Source organism: Xenopus tropicalis, chromosome 7, assembly GCF_000004195.4.
Source record: "Xenopus tropicalis strain Nigerian chromosome 7, UCB_Xtro_10.0, whole genome shotgun sequence".
NCBI classification, from domain to species: domain Eukaryota; kingdom Metazoa; phylum Chordata; class Amphibia; order Anura; family Pipidae; genus Xenopus; species Xenopus tropicalis.
In genome coordinates this window covers 30,631,381-30,637,380 of record NC_030683.2, presented here as the reverse complement: position 1 = coordinate 30,637,380, position 6,000 = coordinate 30,631,381, and the positions used below count along the sequence as shown (strand labels likewise).

Sequence of the window (6,000 nt, the reverse complement as noted above, 5' to 3'; positions counted from 1 at the left end):
TAAACTTGAAACTAATCAGGATTCCAAAAGGGCAGGGGCTAACCAGTAAGTGGCTGTCTCAGGTGAATTGGTGTGTGCCCTAAACGGTCTTGGATTTTTCATTTTTAAATGGTTGGGGGGGGTATGGAGTGGTGTTGTAGCACCTAATGGTTGGGAGGTATGGAGTGGTGTAGCACCTAATGGTTGGGAGGTATGGAGTGGTGTTGGAGCACCTAATGTTAGGGAAGTATGGAGTGGTGTTGGAGCATATAATGGTTGGGTTGGGAGGTATAGAGTGGTGTTGGGGCATCTAATGGCTGGGAGCTATGGAGTGGTGTTGGAGTATCTAGATTTATAGTTTAAGAGTTTTGCTGGAGTCAATGTGTGAAAAATCTGGAATGGGTGAATAGAGATCACGCCACGGCAACTGCAATCACGAGTTGTATTATTGTATTCATTTCCAAGGAATTTGGAAAGTGTGACTGGCGTAAAAATAAATTGTACACTATTAACTTGGTTAGTGTACATGGTGTCACTTTAATGTTCTTGATTTCTATGTTCTCCTTCACTATTCCCCCTTTATTCTCTTCTTTCAACAGTGAAATCACATTCTACACATTTCAAATGGTTCTCAAAAGCTCGAATTGAAAAAGTGCTTGAATCTTTTTTTGCAAACTCAAAAAATTGAGTTTTGGAAACTATTTGCGATCCAGTCATAAAGGCTTCTATCCAAATGTTAATAAATGACTCCTAGCGTTGTCCGGCTCTGTAGCTTAGGAGCAAAATGCTCTAAACCACTCCCAATTAAAACATCAACAGGAGTCAGCAACAAACACTGGGCCCTGTCTAGTGACAGACAGTTATCAATTGCAAATGTGCAGTGCTGCATTTTTGAAAAACTCACCTGTTCCTTGACTGTCTGGCATAGATTCCCAAGGATTTTAAATGGGGCTATTCTAGATCACCTCCCACAGAGAAAATGTTGTGATTGACTAAATGCTAAAAAGCCCCTAAACTGGCATTGCCCGGAATATCCGCACCTATTCCCACTTTTCCCCCACAAGCCCTGTAAAGCTTATGCATTATCTAAAGCAGTGATCCCCAACCAGTGGCTCGTGAGCAACATGTTGCTCCCCAACCCCTTGGATGTTGCTCCCAGGGGCCTCAAAGCAGGTGATTAGTTTTGAATTTCTGGATTGCAGGCAAGTTTTGGTTGCATAAAACCCAGTTGTACTGACAAGCAGAGCCTCCTGTAGGCTGCCAGCCCACATAGGGGCTGCCAAATAGCCAATCATAGCCCTTATTTGGCACCGTCATGAACATCTTTCATGCTTGTGTTGCTCTCCAACTCATAGTGTGGCTCACAGATAAAAAAAAGGTTGGGGATCCCTGATCTAGAGCCATGCCATGGATTCTCGAGCAACAACAATAATAAAACAAGCACCATTAAATTAGTACAGTTTATTAACATATTATCCCTGTTGAACAATGAAAAAAATACCATGATCCAATTGCATGTGAACATTAATACATCACATCACATGAACAACCACAAATTCCAATCATTAATTTTTTTTTTTCTTAAACACTGGGAATGAAGTGACATATAGAAAAAAGTTGTAACAAATTAAAATAATTTAAAAATTAGTAAGGCAGCAACTGTTAATAGTGCTATGGGCAAATAAAACATCATTTAAAAAACCCACATCACACAATCCCAAAATGCAGATAAGTATTTATTACCAGTATTGTAAGAAAGAACATATACATACGGCCAAAGGAAAGCCAATGGTGTTTTGCATTTTTTTTGGAGAAGAGGTAAAACTTCTCACTTTCACACGTTAAGTTACCAATGTGGTAATAAAGTGCTAATCTGCTCTATGTTCAGTAATGCGATTTTTCTCATGTGTGTGTGTGGCGTGGAAACCGATTCAATGGTATTCACATAAAAGGGGGAAAGAAAAGAAGAAGAAATATAAGACTGCTTGAATATATGTCCATTACAGTCCATAACAACACATTCTACACATAGAACTGGTTGGGGCCAAGCATAGACATTAAAATTGCATTTAGTCTTTGTTTGCAAAGTACTGTTGCCCACAACACCGGATGCTCAAAAGAGGAAAGAAAACCATATGTATATAGGTGTGTACGTTAAACAATGCCTGGAGATGGACACGCAAGTCACAGAAAACTGTACCCTTTATTACAACCAGTGCCCCTCTGTGATCCGTAGCCACGCAACTCCATAATGCCAAGCTTTGCAGGAACACAGCGTACTACTACCTGTGCTATCTAGTAATCGGACAAAAGAAAAAAAGGGGGGCAAGGCTCACTTCTTGCAAGATTTGGAAATCACCTGGTTTGAAACACATCACAAAAAAAGCACATTTAATATTAAACACAGAAAGTCATGAACGGAACTTTCTAGTGGTGGTTTCTGTATGCAAGGTTCTATTCAATGCTGCTCGAACACACACACAAAAAAAAGTTTACCCCATTGACACCAAACTCCACCATAGCCAGAGGGCTTCCAACGTGGCGTCCCCTCTGGCGAGCGCGTTCACTTATCCCGTATACCTCCATGCACTGTTACAAGGCATACATCACAACAACAAATATCTAGGATTGCAAATTTGTTTTTTGACTTTTATCTTAGGAAATTTTAAGCATGTTTTTTTTTTTTAGAATTTTTTTTTGTTTTTTTTGCTGTTAAATACTTTGGATAATATTGTATACCCTGAAAAAAAAGCAGTTTCATCAAAACGTTTCCATTGAATAGAACGCATTGACTACAGTTGTAGATTTTAATACATAATACCTGGAAGGAATTTGCATGATTTCTATTCCAAGGTCTCCTATCATACTCTCTCCCTCAAACCCTCCTGTGAAAAACAAACAAAAACACTTTAGCGCTGTTCGTTGAATTGTTTTTTCGGATTTTTACTTAAGGGAAACTATCACCAAATGATACGTTCTGCAAGGTAAGCTTGCTTCTTCCGAGAACGTACTTGGCTTTGCCACAAACTCTTTTGTTGAAGAGCTTCCAGGAATGTCTAAGAACAAATAATCAACCACCAAAAATCTGGAAGACTCTGGTCTCTGACTTTTTAGAATGAATTTTGACCCTTAAGCAGGTGTTTTTTTTTTTAAATTTGTATTTGACTAAGGCAAAGCATGCAGGACCACAGTACCTTGATTAAAAGAATGTTGCACTGAATGGAGCACAGCTGTAGAAGAGATGCTACATAAACTTATGCTGCAAGATTACAAAAATAAAGAATGGGTGGTTTGAGCAATGATGATAGTATCCCTTTAATTGCACATCCGACTAATACACAACTGCTACTACCCATAATGGCTCAGTCTAATCTATACATGTTTAATATGCTAACAACAGACCACTAAGCATGGCAATACATAAAAGCAAAGAGTAGTATTAAAGTTTTGTCCTGGAAGACAATGACGTTCCCCTAGAGCACATATTCATAACGTTCTATGTTTAGATTGGATACTCATATTGGCATAACAGCAATGGGGCCCTGGGATTTCTCTCAATCGTCTCCTTTTGGCACAAATAATAAACCTTCCTGTTTTTACTATTTTAACATTTGGTCCAGATAACAGTTCCTTGTCATGTTTCTGGGTGCTACGCCACCGCACCATGGGTTTGTGTTCGATACAAAAGAAGTACTTTATTCAATGTAAAATCTCTATATATTTATATATATATTATATATGTGATGACTACCTGCATATATGAATGTGTATATGGGTGTGTGTACATATATACTGCATTCAGTGTAGTTTTTGTCCTAGGCTTGGGAAATTCCACTTTTTATGGATAATACTGACAAATATTTTAGAACACATTATAGATGAAGCTACTTGCAACCTTTCAATTGGTCTTCTTTATAATCCCTGACTCCCAACATCCATAAATATCAGACTGAAGTTCCAATCCCACGGTTATTTTTTTACTGCAGTTTTCCCAAAGGGCTGTTGAGCGCTAGTATTCGCACTGTGATTTAAATGCCAAGCCTCAGAGCAAAAACGTAAATAATTAAAAAGTTAAAAAAACAAAACAGAATTAAAACGGTCTGAATGTTACACCACAATAAAAGTTAAGTTTGCTCAATGCCAATAAGCCTCCAGAAAGCCCTATAGTTTCAGGTGGAGGCTAAAGCTATGGGGAAGCAATCATTATCATTTAAATATCATATTAAATTTATATATTTTTTCCATGAAATATGTGAAGGGAAACAAAACAAAAAAAAAAAGTGACAACGTCCACAAATATATGATGGATGCAAAAACCTATCCATGTTTTATCCTTGTTTTCACTTGACTCCCTCTAATGAAACCCTGCCTGGGGTGAAATGACACCTTCTTCCTACTGGAATTCAGCTCTTCTGTAGAAAACATTTGGGGGAAAAGAAGAATCAAACTTTGCTATGAGTATTACTTTCTTCTACAACCTGCCCCATTGTAGGAACATAATTGACATAAAATCATAAACTTCTCTAAGATTCCAAAATCCAAGGAATGATGGCGAGGCTTCCCTTGTATTGTACCAACCCAGCTTGGATTTAGATGCCAATGTAAAGATGGAGCTCATCTCATTAAAAAGTATTCACAATGTGTTTTAGACTCAACCCCATTTGCTTTCTACCTAAAAAGCAATTTATTTGTATTATCTGGGGTACTGTTTAATATACAGGTATGGGATCACTTATCCTGAAACCCATTATCCAGAAAGTTCCGAATTATGGAAAGGCCATCTCCCATAGACTCCATTATAAACAAATAATTCTTATTTTAAAAATGATTTCATTTTTCTCTGTAGTAATACAGAGTAATACAGTAAACAGTACCTTGTACTTGATCCCAACTAAGATATAATTAATCCTTACTGGAGGCAAAATAAGCCTATAGGGTTTATTCAATATTTAAATCATGTTTAGCAGACTTAAATTATGGAGATCCAAATTAAAGAAAGATCCCTTATCCGGAAAACCCCAGGTCCCGAGCATTCTGGATAACAGGTCCCATACCTGTACAATTATGCCACAGCAGGATATTATGTAAAGTACTGGGACCATTTCTAAATATGGATTTACTCATTTTGCAAACAGTTTTAGTAATATTTGTGCTGGCTCGTTTCTACTTTATTTATAGCAAAACAACAGTTGTATCTTGCTTTATGGCAGGGATTTTACATGACACATTAGGAGCAGATCTATCAAAAAGTTTTGAGCTTAATACATAGAAACTCACCAATATTCTGTTCATTCCTATGGGGTTTTTTTTAGAAGTGCATTTATCAAATGGTGAGTTTTACCCATTGATAAATATCCCATAGGAATAAACAGAATGATGTTAACACTTGTTTTTGAAGGTAAATAAGATTATTTAAAGGGGGTGTAATATGCCTTTGATTTGTCATTAAGACACACTGCATTAGTATTGGTGTAGAAATATTTGCTACAGTCACTTACAATTCTAACTATTTCTGCCAGGACGTAGTTAAAATCAATGTACAGTTCAAAATAACCTGAAGAATATGATGCTTATTCTCTAATAAAGCCATCTCCTTGGGATTGCACGGCTTGCCTTTCCTTTTTTGCTGTGAATGTCAATGTCCAGTGAGACAATTAGGGAATAATTTCAACCCATAAGCAGATCTCATTCACGGCAAAAGGCCATCTTATAGATTTTTTGCTGCAGTGGAAATGCAACAATATAATAATATATGCTACATTTCGGATCTACATCAGCAAATGTTTATCATATTGCTGTCTTTCCTTGTGAAACTAGCACTTACATTTTAGCCAAGCAAAAACAGAAAGGGCTTGATGCACTAAAGGGAGGTATTGCCTCTGTTATTAACAAGTCATTTTATTCCCCAACTTACTAAGAAACAATATTTTGATAGTAGAAGTCGTGTCCAGTGCTAATATTGTAACTTCTGCTGCAATTGAACATCAAAGAACATCCCTAATTAATAATAATGTCTATTTT

The 6,000-nt window shown here is 37.1% G+C and overlaps 1 long non-coding RNA gene across 1 annotated transcript; it reads right to left on the bottom strand.

Annotated features, from left to right (window-relative positions):
- Nucleotides 1-1,425: 1,425 nt before the first annotated feature.
- LOC116412145 lies at nucleotides 1,426-4,738 on the bottom strand. The gene is made up of 2 exons (XR_004223565.1): nucleotides 4,093-4,738; nucleotides 1,426-3,008 (listed from the first exon to the last, which is right to left on the bottom strand). It is a non-coding gene; the product is annotated as an uncharacterized LOC116412145 (long non-coding RNA).
- Nucleotides 4,739-6,000: the final 1,262 nt, after the last annotated feature.